The sequence below is a fragment of the Lissotriton vulgaris genome, chromosome 4_1, assembly GCF_964263255.1.
Source record: "Lissotriton vulgaris chromosome 4_1, aLisVul1.2, whole genome shotgun sequence".
In the NCBI taxonomy this organism is placed as follows: Eukaryota; Metazoa; Chordata; class Amphibia; order Caudata; family Salamandridae; genus Lissotriton; species Lissotriton vulgaris.
Window position 1 is genome coordinate 653,390,835 of NC_141691.1, and position 20,421 is coordinate 653,411,255.

Consider the following 20,421-nt stretch of genomic DNA (forward strand, 5'->3'; position numbering starts at 1 on the left):
TAAAAAAAGGGGAGTGGCTCTTGCCTATGAGGCTTCTCTTTGACATTCCCATAAACATATTCTCTTGTGCCCAGTTGGCTTTCTGCATCCCTGAGGGGGGCAGATAAGGGGCTATGGCCCTGATCTGCCTTCCAGAGGGGGCAGAAAGATGATCATCAAACGATCTCTTTGAAAAATAATTAAATGTGACTGATACTATATTATAGTCAGAAGATTTTATTTCTGCTGACATCTCCCATGACATGAAGGTAAAGAGAAAAAATGTTCCTTGTGCTTTGCCTGACCATTCACAAATGGGAAACCATTTACAAATTGCTGGAGCCTGCTAGATGCTTCTGTCTGTAGATGCGATGGGAAGGGAATTCCATGAACCAGAAGAAGTGGAGGCTTTTCTGTAAACAATAGGAACAATAGACATGGACACAGCATTACCTCAGACAAAATATCTTAACTTGAAGTAAGGTACTTTTAACAATGGCAGTCAACCCGAACCAGAGGATATATTTCCCTGGTAACTGGGAAAGTGTAACACCACTCGGGCAACAAGCCTTCCTACTAATCAGGATGGATCCAAGATAATGAGTTTAGGACACATATTGCTCCTGCAGGATATATACACATCACTCATCTGAATACCATGTTGTCAAAAAGCAGCAATAGGATACTATTCCTGAATGTGAATGGAATGATGCTCTATTTAAAACAGCACTTTCTAGAATCATGACAGCACTTGACCACACAAGGGTAGTAATAGTGGGTGACTGAAGCCTTGCGCTATCCCCAATATTGAACTATTCATTTTTGTTGGATAAGATCAGAGCTAACAATAGTTTAATCCTGTGTGATGTTATAAAGGATCATGCCCTAATAGTCTACTGGCGTATTTCACATTCCATGAAGCAAAGGCACCTTTGCATCCTGTGTACATGGTATCTGCTCTAGATACAGATATTTAGGTACAATTATGTTCTACTAATGGTCATCCCATGCTGGATACTGGAAAAGGGCTTCTGTTTAACCCTGGGTGGTGAACTCCGCTCCGCTCGTGGAGTTTTCCGCACTCCACATTACGTGGAGCTCGTGGAGTTCCCAAAAAATCTGCTCTGTGAGCTGAGTTTTTTCGACGCTCGCAGTCATCAACATCAAGTTGGCGAGGGTGAGTGAGGAAAATCCACCTCCCAGCAAGATTGTTTCCTCATTTCTGATAGTCAGCTTCAAGTTGGCGAGTGGGAGTATGGAAAATCAACCTCCCGGTAAGATTTCTCAACATGGGCGGTCGGATGTGGTCGCGTATGCTCGTGACCGCTCACATTGAGAAATCGTCTGTTCATTTTGAGAAAGCTGCTGCTCGAGTACAAAGTCTACTCGAGCAGCAGAAAAGAAGCAGCACCCGCTTGCGCTGTACATGTTGCCATTTGCAATGATTACACAGTGTGGACAAACACCTGGAAGTGAAAATCACTGCGAATGGCATTTATCTAACACACTTCGCCGCTTGCTGAGCTCTGCGTAGTGCGGTGTTATTTTTTTTTTCAACTCTGTGAATGTCAGCCAGGCTTACTTCTGGTCCAGCACCAATTACAGTAGAAATGGATTTAGGGTACATAACTCATGTGTGCAAACCAGCCGGGCTGAATATTACCAGAAATAGATCCCAAATGGATCAAGATTCATCAAAAAATAATTTTAGAAAATATCTATTTTGGAAGAAGGAAAAAGTATTATCTGTGCATACCTTATGGACAGCAGATAAGGTAACAAAGAGAGGAGAGGTATTAAGAGATATGTCTTTACTCAAGCATAATGGAGAGACACCAACATTGCCTTGGGACGAGAGATTAAGGATCCCTCTCACAAAGTGATCCTTCCTTTCTTGCAGGCAGCTTGCAAAGAAGGGGGGTAGCTCTAATTAGTTAGGGGAGATTAATAAAGCAATAGTAAATCTCATCTCCAAGCCGGGAAAAGATCTGCTACAATTTTATAGTTCAGGTGCCTTTTCTCTCAATAATGCATGGGTAAAGATCCTAAAGAAAATAATCCCAAACCACTTATTCATGATTCCCAAGCAAGCTTTGTCAGTGGATACACATGAAAAAACCACTTATGACAGATGATCAGTGTCATCTGACAAGGTTAAGATGATATAAGTGAAGCAGTGGTAGTCCCATTGCATGTGCCAAAAGTGCTTGACCGTGTTGAATGGGCCAGCTGGCGGAAGGTTTAAACAGTCTCCTTTCAGCTGGGAACAGACTTCAGATCTGTTTCCCTGCCCCCTGTTGTAACAAAATGGAATATTAATCAAGATGAGAATCGTGCAGGTTTCTCAAATAATTGTATTCTGAGACACAGGAAACCGATCTGAAAAGTGCTCCTGCCCTCAGGGAGCAGTATTTTTAGCTGTTCCCTGTGAGCGGGAGCAATTCCAGCTCCCACTGGATCTGGGGAGCTGACTAGGCCCGCAGGGGACTTGGGGCTTCCCAAGCAGCACCAACGAGGATATGCACTAAGGTAACCATAACTTACGCCCTGGCCATGAACTGGTAGTACTCTATATATTACATCAGTTGTGACTTCTTTTCTGACATCATTGATATCACTACCAAAAAGGATTGTGTACTTTAAAGCCTTGCTTACCTTACCTTTTTCCACCCAAGCATTTATGAAAGAATACACCGATCGTACACAGCTTCAATCTTTGGTCATAGCGGAGTGCTATGCCCCCCTAAAAATATGCTTCTGGTTATGAGCATGTCTAGCAGACTTAGGGCTAGATGTAGGTAATTTAGATTTACCAATTCGAAAATACTGAATTTTACCGATTCGGTATTTTCGAATCGGTAAATGCAATGTAGGTAATTATTCGGTAAAAAATACAAAATCGGTAAACTTCGGTATTTACCGAATCGGTAATTACCGATTCGGTAAAATTGTGAAAAAGTCAAGGGTGTCACGGTGTCACTTTGACACCCTGTTGCACCCCTGATTAGTGCTTGTGTGCACATGTGGCACACATACATGCCCTAAGGGCATGTATGTCTGTCACATGGCACAGGTGTAAATGCACATATTTGCATTTACATAGGAATTTGTTATTTGCCACATAACGAATCCTTAAAGCCTTGAAGCACTGTTTACAGTGCTTCCTACATCTCATTTATCAATTTGGTAAATACTGAATCAGTAAATGATGATTCGGTAAATACCGAATCTGTAAATACCGATTCGTTATTTACCGAATAGGTAAAAAAGCCTCCTATAGGAAAAGTTTATTACCGGTCAGTAACGGCCGAATTCGGCCGTTACCGACCGGTAAAATCCTACCTACATCTGGCCCTTGGTCTTTGTGTAAAAGATCATAAGAAGCATTGAGGTTTCTCTGGTCCCTCAATATTTCCTGGCCCTTAATCATTTTAGCAGAACTCCTTTTAGAGAGTTTTATGGGATTTTCATGTTCTGAGGCACAGGGGTCTGTCCACACTGTAAGGATGCTTCAAGGATTATGGGCCTCTCACCCATCAGAGCGATGCAGGTCCTCTCCTAAATTGCAGTGTGTTGCTTCAATTCTTCCCTCCTTGTCTTCTTCACATTCTATCCCCTTCCCGGCTGTCCCTTCCTTGTCTAAATTCACCCCCGCCTGAGCAGTCTGTTACCTCTCTCCCTCGAAGAAAGATCAAAGCAGCCACTTCTAGGATGCTAAGTAGAACTCCCCATTTATTGGTTTTGAACCTCTCACCACATCTTTGGAGCACAGACTTTCTCACTCACAACTAGTGTGTAGTGTAGTTCCTATATTCCCAAAAGGCTCTGCAAATTGGAATAATATACACTATAGATTTGACATAGGACTGAGGTCAGTATGTCTCTATCGAGTATAATAAACTTAATTGTGTGTGCCAGCTAACTCAGAGGTCTCTAGAAACTTTCTCGAACAAACAAGAAGGGATTAGTTTCTGACAACCACATAAACATGACAACTTTGTTTCCCCTTAAATCGGAACAATATCTTCAGAGTCGTGGAAACAATAGATAACTATTTCACTCAGTCAATCGTGCATGTTTAGTTTCTACAGAGTTGCACAGAAATAGAGAGACGGGCATTTCAATAAAAGGGTTTATTGAACAGTCCTATTTCTTATGCAAGAGATATGAACTGCTACAATCGTTAGACAAAATGCGAAGTATAATGCGTAAACAGTGATATAAAATAATACTGTAATAGCATTGTCTGTTGCTATGACATATAAAAATACATACATTAATAACACAGGCTAAAATACTCAACTGGTGCTTCTAAAATACACCTACCCCAATGTACCTAACCTAGGTCTAGTGCGAGGGAAGAAGTAGGTGCTGTTTAGCTTAAGTTTAGTTTTGCCAATAATCTGCCAAATGTTTCTCTAGGTTCTAATCAGCTCCATACCTTAGAATGAGAGATATTGGTAAATCATTCTCCGGACTCGATTTCCCAACACCCCGCAAGGGGATTCAGAAACACTGGAGATGGGTTTCTCGGCAGGAGGAGGTCAGCTTCTGGTCAGTGCGTCAGCTGGAGAGCTGGCTTCCTTCGGGACTTGCTGTGGCGAGCTGCGTTGTGCAAGTAGGTAGTTGAACTGCACCGAACCACACCGTGCTTTGCCATAGCAAGTGAAGGTATATTTATACCTTGAAGGTGTTTAGGAATGCCAGCACCGACGTAAAGTCGGGCATATGAACGTCATGGATGAACCCCTAAAGAATAGATTTTCATGTATAATAAATGAGTTCTTGGAGAAATCAATATTGAAGCAAGGGGAAGTCCCTAACAGCTTAAGAGTCTGGTTTTCCAAGAAATTGTTGTGGCGTAGATGAACAGATGGAAGTAGCCATGCCTGTATTTGGGTAGCATGGACTATGCCTAAATAAGGACTGGATATCTATGCCTATATAAGGGCAATGTGAAATGTACCTATATAAGGGCTTGAATTGGGAAATGCATACAGAATCTAAATCGACATACAACACCCACTCCACTTTCTTATGTATGACATTCCTAAGTTCTAGACATGTTAAACATATCCAAATCATATCTATACATGAAGTGCTAAAAGTAAGTTTCAAATACATTGTAAATTATGTATTCAAACTATTTCATTGGCACTGTACACATTAAAGCAAGTATTCATTCTAAGTACATGTTGACATTTTTAAAAGCTCACTGAATGAATCACGAAAATATACATTTATGACATGGCTCGTTAAATATGGAAGAAAAAGTGCTGAACCCATTTCATGTCAGATTACATAAAACTGTTTGTATGTGGACAAGGTCATATGTTGTCTCTGGAATTATTCAAAGAATTATTGTTCTCTATGAATAGTTCTACTGAAAGCAGATTACTTGTGCCAAAAAGAAAAAATACATATTTAAAAAAAATATTAATCTTAGGAAAAAGAGTTCTAAAGTTAGTACCCCGTTTTGAAAAATGAAGGTCAAATTCAAAGTCTCTCAGAACACTGTGTGCCAAAATACAAAGTCTGTGTTAGGGCTTGGAGAAAACATTACATCTTCTATGTCTGTTGACAAAAAGTCGTCTACCATTGTAGGCAACAGTTGGATTACCTCGTTTAGGAGATTAACTGCACATAGATGTGAAGCATCACCGTCAGCATTGGTTGCATTAGCAATGTTCGTAATGAATGGTATCTGCGCGCCTGTTTCCTCTCGTACCTCAGCAATTGCAATTTGTGTCTTTGAGATCTCAATGAATGCCGTCATCAGAATTGGTAGCCACTGGAGACAACACAGAGCATGGGCTATTACTGGTTCAAGCAAAGTATCAACATCCGTTGGCATGACTGATGGGAGTGTGAGACATGTGTCTAACACACATTCTTCTCAACATAGCAGGCAGCGTAGAACAGGTAAGATGCAATCTTGCCAGATTGGTCTGAATGACAGAAACCATGTGGTATTTAATTCTTGTAGACGATGTAGTCTTAGAATTTGGACGATGTGCTCACGACACTTCATCGCCAGTAGAGTTGTCTCCATGGAGCACTGGGTGTCGCTGGTGATTTGGCTTGCAATATCGCAGCAGTAGGAGCAAAAATAGTATCCCTGAAACGAGTCCCAAAAGGAAGGGCAATCCACCAAACACAGAGTGCACGAAGTTTGGAAGGATTCTGAGGACTGCTTGAAAAGGTGCTAACAGTTTGTAAAATACGATCTTAAATACACTTACAATACCGCTCGTATCAGACATATGCAAGATAAGACCTAACATTTCTGAGAAATGTAAAGGGCAGTTTGTATTTAATAGGGCATGTATTACTGCAGAAGTCCTTGCTACTTGTCAATCATAGGTCTCTTTGGCCGAGGTCAGTGGAACGTTTTTTTGCAAAAGAATGGCTTTCATTCTGCTAAGAGTATCAATTCGTATAGAAGAGTTGTGCAGTGAAGGCCACAGTGACAACTCCCTGACTAACTTGTTTTTTGGAAAGAATACTTGCATACATCAAGTGACCCTGGATGACACCGTTAATAGATATGGTAAACCTGGCAACATGCCACATCAGCTGTGATCGTTCAACATGAGGTAACTTCCATATGAAAATTCTCCAAAAATGGGATCAATCACCACAACTGGGGAACCTTGCAGATGGCAGGATAAATTGTTAGAGGAACCATAGAAGGCCTCGTGTAAGTTTATACCCTGACAAAGAAGAGAACCGCTTAATGCGTTTTCACAGTTTGAACCGCTAAGAAACACTTCACGTCCCCCACTCCAACATCTGTGTCTATATGGTAAATCCCAGGATGTCTTGATGTATTCTTTACCCAACCTTTCTTATGTGCCTGCTGGTATGTGTTTTAAACAATACTAAAAATAGAAAATCGTAACAGGCAGAGTGATTGTTCCATGTATTATCCATTCAATAGCCGTTTTTCCTGCTACTGTAAATGGCAATCTTTCCAGTTTTTCAATGCTCAGCACCGTATAGTCTGCTACCTTTTGTGTCAGTTTGATCTGTTTATCAGTGAAATTGAATTCTGAAAACAGTGACTTAGTATTGATTAAACCCTAAGGCACATAGCCTGAACGAAGGTTTTGCAACGTCCAGCCTAATAGCATGATGGAACGTAATTGCGACAGACCATGTTGCAACATGACCAAGTCCTGTTCCATGTTGTTTATGGCAGAAGACACTATGCTGTCCAATGAATATATCCTGGATGACAGAGTTGTTAACCCATTGTCAACCACAGAGACCGGTTTCTCTAAATTAATACAATCAATTTCCCGTATTCGTTCTGCAGTCTCTGCTTGCGTAATCTTCCATGCTTCATTATATGCAGCATATATAAAACATTTTTTACACCGTTTTCTTGGTCCTAGCAAGAATTCCCTAAGATCAGCGCCATTTTTAAGTAAATATAAGTGTTGCTTTACATCCTTAAGTGTAGATCTTTGTAACCAATCAAGGCAGACCTTCCCTACACTGTATGTTGTTACTATTCCAGGATGCTGTCTTGGAACATATCTCGGGTCTGGCCTATTGAATGTGAAACCCTGTGTCTTGCTCAGGAATCTATCTTGACAGTTGTATGTGTCTGTGGGCCAGATAAACCACTTATTCCATTCTGGATCTGTTCTGTTGTGATGAAAAATAGTATGTACATCAACCTCCCCCTCTCAAGTGTTATCACTATCCGGTGTAGGTGTAGGTATGGCCTGATTGTTCATGTCCTTGATCTTGGCTAACCCAAGGCAAGATGTTTGTTGGAAAGTGTCTTTCAAAAACATAATTTGCGCTGTGATCATACAGGCTCTAGACATAGCTTCTACACCCTGCCCATTTTTGTACCCCAGACATTTTTTGTCTCAATGTTGTCTTTCCAAAAGTCGAAACCCTAGTTTAGACAGTTGGGCATAAAAGGCTGCAGAATAAAGCTGTTTGGTATTTGTTAACATACTTTTCATTCCAGTTTTGTTTATATTTTTAAAGTAAAACAATTCAGCATTGGATACATTGAATCCTGGAAAGTATGGAAATTTCATAGCAAATGGTTTGAGCTACCCTTTGGTGGCGTAGGACAATGTTCCCATTGGTTATACATTGATACATTTCTATGATTTGCAGATTTGTGCAAGAAATGATGACCATAATGATTATAACAATACGTTTGTTCATAGTCTGATGAACCTTCTAAATATTCATGATTTGTGAATACTGCAGAAATTTCTAGGTCTGACATCATATTAACAGTCTCGAAGTCCCAATCATCTGAAAAGGTACTAGATGAAACAAAATCAATGAATGAAATCCTAAATAAGTGTGGAATCTTCAACAGCTCCAATGGGCCAAAAATGTCATAATCCGTTTTGTCCCAAGCTATACCATCTGGTATAGGAACGGCTGTGATGTTCACTGATGACCAGTCTCTTTGTTCACAACGGGATGATTTGTGTGGCTTGAGGAGTAAGTTGATGTTCTTACTTGCCGTGTCCATTTTGACAAATCTTCTATTTATCAGCATACCCCGAGGTATTAGAGTCAAACAAAGTAGAAGAAAAACTATTCCCAACACAATCCAAAGTTCAATCCATGGTGAAACCAGATAAGTCTTTTCCAGGTGATGAAAAAGGTCAGTTGCTTGTTCTTTGAAAGTGCTTTTTGACGGCGTTGTTTGAGGTTCGCTGGGATCCTCAGAAAACATATGAAAGTTAATGAGATAGCCAGAGGCAGTTCTGTCAATTGTTGGGATCGCATCAGGATGCTTTGAAATCACTAGAACCACTTGATTAATGGTTACTTCAATGTAGACAGGCGCTACTTCATTGTAGAAAGGTGTTTCTTGATGAACTGTTATTTGGGTCTCAAGTGGATCAAGTTACATAGCTTTGTTGCACAGTCCTTCTTTTTGCACTGCAGATTTATTTATTTATTTATTTATTGTAAGTTTTATATAGCGCGAACATGACCCAAGTGGGTATCAGAGCGCTTTACATAAGGATGACGAAGGAACATAGTTCAAAGACATAAGTTACAAGTAGGTCAATGTGTCACAAGAGTAAAAAGTACATAGTGGAGGGAAATAGGTAGAAGGCAATTGCAACAGGAAATTTAGGACAATATATATCAAGAACAAAAGGGACATTTTGGCAGGCAACAATGGGTCACAACAGATGACATGTAATAGTTAGGATAATCAAAAAGACTTGAGCTAAGAGGAGCAAAGGTTCTAGATCATCGCATTGTTCATTAGTAGTCCTTTCATTTCCCTTTTGAAAACAAAGGTGGATGGAATAAGCCTGGTCTCCACTGGAAGGGCGTTCCAGATTCTCGGGGAAAAGCCTGAGAATGTACGGTTGGTGGTTTTGAGCTTATTGAATTTCTTTGGCTTGAGCAGTAAGGTGCCGGGATCCACCAGAGAGTTCTAGTTTATTTGCCAGGTAGAGTGGGGTATTGAAGTGAAGAGCTCTGTGGGTCATACAAGCAATCTTTAATTGGATCCTTGCCTCAAAGGTAAAACAGTTGAGTGATTTCAGGTCTGGCGAGATGTGGTTCGTATTCTTAGATCCCATGATGAGTCTCGTAGCCGCATTTAGCGAAGCTCTGATAGGGGCTAAACCGAGTTTCGGCAGTCCGCATAAAGTAGCACTGCCATATTCTAGTCTGGAAATGACCAGTGCTTGCACTGTCGATTTGAAGTCCTCATGGGGCAGGCAGGGTTACTAACAGGTAGGGTTACATAACTGGAAATTCGCTCCTTTGGTGGATGCTCTCTTGCATGTTTAGGTTTTTATCAAGCAGAATTCCTAGTGATTTTGTGGAGTCAATGAGGTGAGGTGTGCAATTGAGTGCGGTGAGATTAGAGAGATATTTTACAATAGTGGGGGATTGCCTAGCCAGTGCAATGAGGAGGAATTCCGTCTTGAGGGCATTTAGTTTGAGGTGTTTGGAGGTAAGCCTGTTTAGGGTTTTTAGCAGGTTTCCGTTGAGAGCATTGATGTCTTCGGGGGAGGATATTTTCATGTATAGTTGGGTGTCATCGGCGTACATGTGGTATTGGATGTTTGAGGCTTTAACAATAACTGTCAGTGGTTCCAGGAAGAGGTTAAAGAGCGTGGGGGAGAGTGAGGACCCTTGGGGAACACCCAGCATGTAAGAACTGGGGTTGGATAGAGACTGATTGGATTTATTCTTTGATCTCTATCGTTGAGGAAAGAGGCAAACCATTTAAGGACCGTGCCCGATAGACCCATTCTGCATTCAAGGAGGTGGAGAAGATCGTCATGCTTGACAGTGTTGAAGGCAGATGAGAGATCGAGAAGAACTAGGAGGCAGGCTTCATTCTGGTCCACTAAAGTGAGAGCGTCATCTACTATGTGAGTGATGGCTGTTTCGGTGCTGTTGCAAGTGCAGAAACCCGATTGGAATTGGTCGAAGAGCTGGAATTGTTCACTGTGTCTATGCAGTTGCTCTTGAACACATTTTTCCAGTAGTTTAGCCAAGGTAGGAATGTTTGTGAGTGGTCTGTAATTATTTAGGTCTTCAGGGTCAGTCGAGGTTTTTTGTAGGATGGGTAGCACTACGCCCTCCTTCAGGCAGTCCGGGATCTCACCTTGCCGGAGAGAGGCGTTGATAATCTTGGACCTGGGCGGTGTTAAACAGCCTATCATTTCTTTATAGAAGTTGGGGGGTAGGGGGTCATTGAAGTGGTTTGAGGGTTTAATGGTCAAGAGAGTGTTGAGGATGGTAATGTCATCGAGGGGAGTGAATAGGCTCCAAGAGGCATTGTTTTTGAGAGAGATAATAGACTGGTTGGGCGATGGCGAGGAGAGGGAGGAGGCAGGAAGGGGTGAGAGTGAGAGTGCAGCCAACCTTAGGTCAGATTCGATCTTGTTTAACTTTTCTAGGAAGAAGTCAGCAACCGCTTAACAGGTTGGCTGTGAACGAGCAGATTGTTGAGAATGGGTAGGTGCGTTGTTGGATTGTGTTTTAATCAGCTCAAATAGCCATTTCGGGCGATTTCTTACTTTGTCAAGTTGGGCTTTGAAGGAGAGTTTGTTGTATCTACTTCTTTTGAGTCTAAGGATTTTTAGCAGATCAGTGGAGGGAGTGGATCTCCAAGAGCGTTCAGCTAGTCTGAGGCTATGTCTGTCCTCGTTTAGGTTATCATTGAACCAAGGTTTGGAATTTCAGTAAAGAATTCTTTTTAGTTGAAGGGGGCCGCAGCATTTAGCGCCTTTAGGTGAGGAGTCTCTCAGTTTGAACCTCTTGGATTAGAGCTAGAGGTATGAGTCTGCTACATTGGCGGAGTCCACTTGGCCTACTGCTTAGTATCAGCCACATAGTGGGGTCTAATCAGGTCGATAGACACAAACCTGTTCTTTTTACCAGCAAGGGGCGCAGTAATAATGTTCTTGATCCATGTATTGCTAGGAAAGGTACTGGTTGTCTGTAAGAAGGCCCAAATCCCTTCTTTTCCATAATCTTTTCTCTGACTAGATCACCAAGCTTTGGGATCCGGACAGACCTTGCTGGGATGCTTGTTTTTTCCTCAGAGGTGGGTGGCTTCAGGAACCTGCTGCTTTGTTTTGTTCTTAGTTCATTTAGGTTCTGTAAAACAGCCAAACTATCTTTGATATCAAATGTTTTTTGATCCACCACTGATGTATGACAATCAAGGTCGGAGACCAATATTCCTGTCCCAAAAAAGACCTCATATGGAGTGATACCCCCTAGAGAACTTCTTGGCAAGTTGTTAAGACTACGTTAGACACTTATTAGATGTTAGACCCACCTGAACCTAATACCTTAGCTGTTATAGATTGCTTTATGTCCCCGTTTTTTCTTCCCACAACTGAATTTCCCTCAGGATGGAATGGACTAGAGTAGGGCAATGCAATGTCCAAAATGCCCATGGCCTCCTTGTAAGCTCGAGAGCTATACGCAGGACCCTGGTCAGAATGTAGTGTGCCGAATGCGTATGTGCTGATAAAGACTAGCAAATCTTTTATAACAGTTCGAGCGTCAGCCGAACGCTGAGGCCACATCCAAATGAACCTTGAACATAAATCCACTGCGACCATGATATATTTATAGTTACCATCCCTTTGTAAGGGACCGCAGTGATCCAGGTAAACGCAAGCTAATGGTTTATCTGAAATTAACAGGGGCGTCTGCTCAGGACTTTTCACAGTAGAGACTTTCATCTTCTGGCATATTTCACATTCCAAAACATAGTTCCTGTTTTGTTTCCTCATGTGTGGCCACCAGTATCTCGGTTTTAACAATGACACTGTGGCGGTAACATCTGCATGAGCAGAGGCGAGCCTTCATATGCTGCTAGGATTAGTCCTAATCTATGTTCCATGTTTGGAATTACCCTATCCCCCACTCCAGGTATTCGAGCAAACTGAACATTGATTGCATCAGTTATATACAAATATTTGAGTGGAAACCCTTTTGGTAATGTTTTACCACTGTCTTTGCTTCAAGCATTGACAGCCAGCATTATTTCCCTGTCTATTTTTGTTTTTGGACGAGTGATTGCAGCTACAGAAGCCGTTTGCTTCATCAGCCAATTAATTCCCTTCAACGTGAACGCCATCACATTGATGACTCAGCGTATAATTCACGTGAGTGTTTTGTAGTTCTTCTCGTAACTGAACTGCTTGTTCCCAAAGCGTTTTATGCTTGATTGTGCCACATTTTGCATCTTAGAAACCGTTTTGAGCCAATTCTGTAAATAGTAATTCTAGGATTGGAAACAATAGAAAGAATCGCACACTATGAGTGTTGGGAATTTGCGATCCGTATTTTCAAGTGCCATGATGAAGGCTTGTAGTTCCACTCACTGAGCTGTACAATCTCCTAGAGATTCCATTTTTGTGACCATGGGTCTGAATTTGCCATTGCGCATACGACCTTTAACTAACGCGCATGCAGCACTGTAAGCTTGTTTACCCCCTTAGCGGGTTGTGCTGATCTGGCAGTATAAATTATACATTCACACTGTTCTAGAGGCAGAATTTCAGTGGGCAGAGAACATTCTTGTTCGTATTGTAGAAATGCTTGTGTTTTTAAATATGGATCAAAAACGTACTCAACATCAGTTGCAGCAAGAGAATTACCCATTGTATCCATCTTGGATGCAAGGCTTTTGCATTTGCAATGCTCGCTTTTGTTACTGCTTCTAAGGCAGGAACAGGTGTCACGACCATCATTTGTTTTCCCTGTGCGAGGGCTTTCTCTTTTGCTACAGCAGTATGAACAGCTGTCAGAATTTTTTCTTTAGGAGTGAACTTCATTTCTGCTTGTGTTTTCAAGTGTGCTTTGTAAGCTATTGGTTCTTTTCACCTTTGTTAAAAGTTAAGTATGGGAATCTGCATTGTCCTGGAATGATCCGGATCACTAAGTTGTGTACGTTTTTGCGTGTTTGCAAATGTTTTGTTGCCCACATGTCTGTTTGGAGTGAACACAAAATTTCTGTGCGTTTTTGTGTCCAATTTAATTTTTTTAAATCAGGTTTGATTAATTCGTAGAGAAGTTTAACCCTTTCTGTGAAGTTTTGAATGTAAGTTCTTCCGAAAGTTCAGGAATCCTGGAATCAACTACGTTTTTCAGCATTTTTGGTGGTTGGAGCAGCGCACATTTTTCTAAAAAGTTGTCTGCCAGGCTATTGCCTTCACTTGATAGTTCATATCCTAGGAACAGGACGTTGGGATGGGCAATCGTTGATTTCTTAAAATTGAATTTGTACCCATCAGAGGCGAAGCCCAGTATAATGGTGTTCACCCTGTTCAAGTGCCTATCCAAGTCATCGTCTGTTAGATAGATGTCATTGACATTTGACAATGCCTCATAATCATAAGTTTGTAGTAACTCTGTTACCCTTGCTGAGGATAACCCATGACTATTCTTGAATCCTTGAGGGAGTCAACAGAAGTGACGCTGTGTCCCCATTATTGAGAAAGCTGTCAAATACCTACTTTCTGGTGCAACGTTTTGACAAAAAAAAACGTTAGAAAGATCTAATGTGGTTTTATATTTTTTACGCACAATGGTATTTATTAATGCTGTACTGTGTGCATTTTTCACTGCAAATGTTTTGGAACAAGAGTTAAGATGTCTGTAATCCAATACTAGATGATATGAATTGTATGGTTTGGAGACAGGAAACAAAGGATTGTTCGTTGATGAGGCGCATGTTCCAATCACCCCCTGGTATTCAAGTTGATCTAAGATCTCCTTGACCTGTTTTTTAGCTTCTTGCTTTATTGGGTACTGTCTTTGTGCAGTTGGTCGATTTTTTAACTGAGTTTTTTGGTGAGGAGAATCCTCATCCCATCCTACATGATTTTTGTTAAATGCAGGAGCTTGGGCTACTGCCCATTTACTGGCATAGGTATATTTTAAATGTATTGGAATATGATTAGAGAAGGCTGGCATAATGATGTCTTCGCCATATGGGCACTCCCTGACAAATTCTGGTGGCCGGTCTTGTTCAGCTAGAAGAATGTCATAACCCTTTTTAAGTCGCTCCCAAAAGAGTGCTTTTACCTTTCTTTGTATATCTCCCTCCATTCGGAGTGTTATTTCATATAACGTATGTGGAGAACTAACCCTGGTGTCTTCAGTTTCAACTTGAATGAATTCATTCAAGTCCACTGTCTCCAGAAGACCCTTCAGGTTCTGACGAGCTTTTATGACTTCTGATGAGCTGTCAAACAGTCTCCGTTCTTGAGTTGTGTCCTCAAAATCCTCGGCATGTCTGATTTTTAGACGTGCTACCTTTTTTTTGGTGAATTGAGGTATCTTGTTTTTTCTGAACGTATTAATCGTCTTTGGACTTCACGCATTCTTCTTTGTTTTCTGACTGTCCTCTTCTTTTGGATTTCTGTGATGAAGTCTGAAAGGTACGAGAGGAACGAGTATCAGTGTCTTGATATCTATCAGGTTTTTTCAAATTATCTCTATTCCTGAGGTTGTACCTCCTTTCAGAGGGCTCTTTTTGAGGAGACCTACCTCTGGAATGAGAACGCTTCTCTTTAGAAGTGTGTTTGCTATTTTCCCACTTCTTTTTAGAAGGAGTAGGAATGTTTTTAGTAAAGACCTTTTTGTTAGGACTTTCAGACAGTTGTGGTTTCACTGGTTTCCCACCCAGACTGTCTCTGCCTAATTCTTCATAGGATTTATCAAATATTTTGTCTTCTTCTTGTGGTTGCTCTTTTACGTCAAATTCCCTTAACTTCTGGCGGATCGCCACTGAGGCTGCTTCTCCTTTAATATTAGCTAATATTATTGTTGAGACCTGTTTGAAATATTTCAGTAGTTTCATACACAAATTTAAAGCAGGTTCTGCCCCGTATTCATTTTGAATCTGTTTCAGGACTTCTGGTATTACCTCCATGGACGGAACACCATGTGTTTTAGTGTAGATAGCAGCAAAGACTGTACCCCATGTGGTGCAGTCCTCCAGATGTGGTGTGATCCCCATTGGTAAACAGATTGTTAAAAGCCTGTGTTTCTCATGAGGGCTAGTATTAGGAAATACTGCTTCGATTTGAGTAATTTTTAAAAAAAATATTTTTATTGAGAGTTCATAAAAACAAGATCAACATTACAGAATACATTTGTAAAAGATTTAGTACAGCACATGGCATAAAAATATAAATAAGTAATCGGCGTTCAAGTATCTACAGCATAATTATAAAGTGCAACATAGAATTATAACTTGCAAAGTGCTTAAAAGTGCATAGAAGCAGACTGGTGATTATGAAGATATACTTTACGAATCAAACACTCCAAAACTTTTCATATTTCTTGAGCGCCCCTGATCTAAGTGCGTATTTTCTTTCCCTGCCCTGGATTTGTAATAGTTTAGCCTTCCATGCCTGAAAGGTCGGTACTTGGTTGGTTTTCCAGGACTGCAGAATAAGCGATTTAGCTATTAGAGAGGCTATAAAAAGGAATTTGTCGTATTGGGTGTTGGTCGCTGAACCGCCTAGAACAGAGACTAGATCATCAAATATTATAGAAGCTTTAAGCTCAAGGGAAAGGTATTTTTCGATTTCCTTCCAGAGTGGCTGAATTTTCGGACATTCCCTGACAATGTGCTTCCAATTCCCTTTTTCCTCACAACGGAAACATTTGTCGGCAACAAGGGGGACGATATTATGGAGATAAGAGGGAGTTCTGTAAATCAGCCATTTATTATAAAATTGCATGCGTTTAAAGTTCGCACCGCTGAAGATTGTTTTGTTGAATTTTCTTTATTTTATCCCATACTTGTTGATTGATTTCAATATTCTCCCTCTTTTTCCACCTCTCAATAATCTTACTAGGAAATTCCTGCTCCTTGTCCTCTTTTAGTATTTTAATCCAAATACTCATCTTTTTTTGAGTTTTATTATTCAACCCTGTAGAGATAGTTTCGTTAAAATAAAGATTTCCTATATCTAGCTCCCTGAGTATTGGATTAAACATAAGAAAAGACCAATTCAGGATGGAACAAGAATGGTGCACCTGTCTGGCTATTTGATCCCATGACTTCCACCTGTTGCCAACCAGGAAGTCTTCAATTTTCTCAAAGCCATTGTCTTTCCAGAGATTTATTATTTTACTGTACATACATCCCTCTTCCCCTAGGTTAAAATTGTTCAAATCCGTTGTATTACATATTCTAGGAATGGAGTGGAATTTCAAAAACTGGATTTTCTGTCTGAAAATCCACTGAAGGGACTTGTAGCGAATTTTCTTTGGATCTTTAGTGACTCTAATCGGATCAGTTATTTTTACCTCTGGCAGCATCTTCTTCATAAAAAAATGGTCTGCCTCGTTAGTGTCTAGAAAGAAAAACCTAAAGCTGTGGTAGGCAAAAGACGCAAAATAATATTCTCTAATATTTGGGAGGGACAGCCCTCCTTGTGTTGATGAAAGATATAAAGTGCTAAGTGCGAGCATAGGAGTCTTTCTGGCCCAAAGAAATGAGGAAATCAGGGCACACACTTTTTTAAAGAAGGAGACCTGGATAACACAGGGTGCTGCATTAAATAAAAAATTAAAAAGAGGTAAAATCGACATTCTTATCAGTGCTGCTCAGCCTATTAAAGACAGGGGTAATAAATTCCAACGTTCTAAAAGGGACTCAACCTTTTTTAGCAGCGGTGAATAATTAAGTGAAAACAGGTCATCTAAATTGTCCGATAAATATATTCCCAGGTATCTCTTCAGCGTTGGGTTGTAAATTTGCCTAAATTCAGGTATTAAAGTGTCTACAGTGCAGTTTATTAAAATAATTTCCGTCTTGTTAACATTAATTTTGTAACCCCCTAGTTTTTGGAAGTCAGAGAATATTTTTAAAATTTTCGCTTGACTTAACGGGTTAGAATCTAGAAAGAGGGCAATATCATCGGCTTACAATTTTATATTAGTCATACCAGCTACCGGGACTGTATTGGTTCATGTATTCCTAATCGCAATCGCCAAAGGTTCAATAAATAATGCAAATAATATTGGTGACAGGGGGCAGCCTTGTCGGGTACCTCTAGTAACCTGGCATGTCCCAATATTAGAATTGTTGATGATAATCTGTGCCCTAGAATTCATATATAGTTGTTTTAAAAGAGATACAAATATTCGGGAAACTAAAACTATGTAAAATAGCAAACAGGCAGTCCCAGGACACTAGATCCAAGGGTTTCTCTGCATCTAAAAAACAGATTTGGGCCTTCACTTTATTAGTTTTAGAAAAAATCTAGTGCCTCCAATACGAACTTTGTATTTGTATGGAGGTGCCTGCTTGCAATGAAACCGCACTGATCGTTAAGTACCAGACCTCCCACTATTTTATTCAGTCGGTTTGCTAAAAGCTTTGTAAAAATTTTATAGTCTGTGTTTAGTAGACTTATGGGTCGGTACAAATTTATATTCTCCCTGTCCTTTCCTTTCTTTAGAATATTAACCACTACAGCTGAGCGAAAAGAATCCGGGGGGATCCTCCTTGGAGTAGATCATTTACTAAGATTAAAAGTTCTTTACGTAGAGTTCCTCCAAATGTTTTTAAGAATTCAATCGGAAGGCCATCATCTCTGTTGGCCTTACCATTAGGGAGGGAATCAATCACCTCATTTGATTCAGACTTAGAGAAAGTCTCAGTGAGGGATTTCTTGTCCTCATCATCTAGTTGCGGAATTGTCAGTTGAGCTAAAAACTCCCCTATTGAATCAGGTGCGTCCTCCTCTGTTATTCGATAGATCCCCTCATAATGTTTCAAAAACCACTCACCAATTGAGGCTGTGGTTTTAGCGTGCATTTTAGTGATCGGGTCAATTAATTGATCTATTCTATTACGACACTGTTTTTCTTTGGCTTGCCAGGCCAGGAGCTTCCCTGTGTACTCACACTCCTCGTATATCCTTTGAACGTACAAGTTGCTGTTAGTTTCGCCCAGGGTATACTAAAAATCCCTCATCCTACACTTAGCCTCGGAACGTTTTTGCCTAGAATATGTTGATCTAACCGTGTGGTGTTCTTGGGTTGCCTCTGTGAGATCAGTTTGTAATCTAATTTTCTCCTCCTTTCTTGCCTTATGCTTTGGTATATCTTTAGATGTGATTAACCCCCGTAAAGTGGCCTTAAATGCATCCCAAGTCGTGTTTAATGGGGCTGTACCATTTCGTGCAAAGAACTCCTCAATGAATTCTTCAATTTCAGCACACCATTGAGGATCTAGAAGGTTAGATTTATTAAAAAACCATCGTTTTATAGGGCTTGTGTCTTGTGGTCCCAGTTTTACCTCCATGGAAACTGCCGCATGATCCGAAAAGGCATTAGATAAATGAACATAGTTCTATAGCTCTAACTCATGGGTGGTTAAAAAGAAATCTAATCTTGAAGCAGAATTGTACTTCGCCGAAAAACATGAATATTCTCATTTGAGAGGATTGTTAACTTGCCAATAATCTATGATGTCAAGGTCTAGTTTACAACTTTGAATTGCTAAAGCAGATTGGGCTTTATTCTGACGGCGATCTTTTATGGACGAGTCCAATACAGTATTTTGCAAAAACTTTAAATCACCCCCATACTATTAACCCGTGAAGGCCTGTTATAGCATTCTTTAACTGTAGAATTGGCTGAGAATCATCTAAAATGGGGGCATAGATTGTAGCAAGAATTATGTTTACATTGTTTAATTTACCATGAGCGACGGCCCATCTACCACTGGGGTCTGTGGCTGTACCTGCCAGAGTGAAGCCTAGATGTTTTCCTATCAAAATACATGCTCCTCTCTGTGTCAGTACAGCTGAAGAGGAAATCGTATGGCCAGCCCTGCTCCTAAATATTTTATCTGCATCAACCTGATCTCTGAGGTGGGTCTCTTGTAAATAGATAATGTCAGGGTTTAGATTTTTTAACCAACATTCAATGGCGTTTTTTTACGAACATTGTTCAGACCATTTGCATTAAAAGAGATAAACTTCAGCATCTTATTTGTTTTTTAAGAAGACAATAATTAAAAACATGCTTAGAAATAGCTATGATAAATACGTAAGCTAGGAGGGTTTTTAAAACTCAGCCTATACAGATGGACATTGAGCACAGTATTTATATAATAATAAATTTGTATAAAAGCAGGAAAATCTCTTTGTGCAAATAGGCGAATGAACAGTACAGTAATATGATAGCTATCAAGGACCTCTCTTTGTGCAAATAGGCAAATAAACAAAGACTCTTTGTACAACAATAGGCAAATACTCAGGGCAAACATACATAGCAACAAATATAGATTGCAGCAGACCCTTACTTTGTGCAAAATAGGCAAATACGCAGTGCAAATATTAATAGCAGAAGACCCTTTCTTTGTGCAAAATAGGCAAATGAGCAATGCACATATTAATAGCAGCAGTCTAAAACCTTCCGTGTGCCAAAAAAAACACAAAAACGTGAAAAACAGGCGCCTCAGCAGTACCCCTTTTGCATAAATGCCGAATCTTAGATTTGGCCTTGACCATATCAGAGCTATGTAAAAAACGATTAATCTGGTCTATGCCATGTCTGTGCTGGTCTTAATATTAGAGCAAACAATTCTTCAATATATGAACTCTCTTTTTTCCCCTGCAACACCTCCCTTTACCAACCCAACTCCCCCCCCCCCCTAGAGTGGACGGGATTTGAGAAATTGTTTGAGCTATCTAGAATGGAATTTGTTCACGCTTTGTAGGTAATTTACCTATGCCTGAGTGTGAAGTCTATGGTGTGATTTTTAGTGTATTCCCCTAGTGAGAGGTATGTTGTGGAATGACTACTGCGGGTTGGATTGTATGAGTCCTCATGACGAATTGTCTATAATTTTTTATTAACTCTTTGAGTTGAGCTAGTAATGCTACATCTGACATGTCATTAATGTCAGGTTGTGGTGTATAGCCG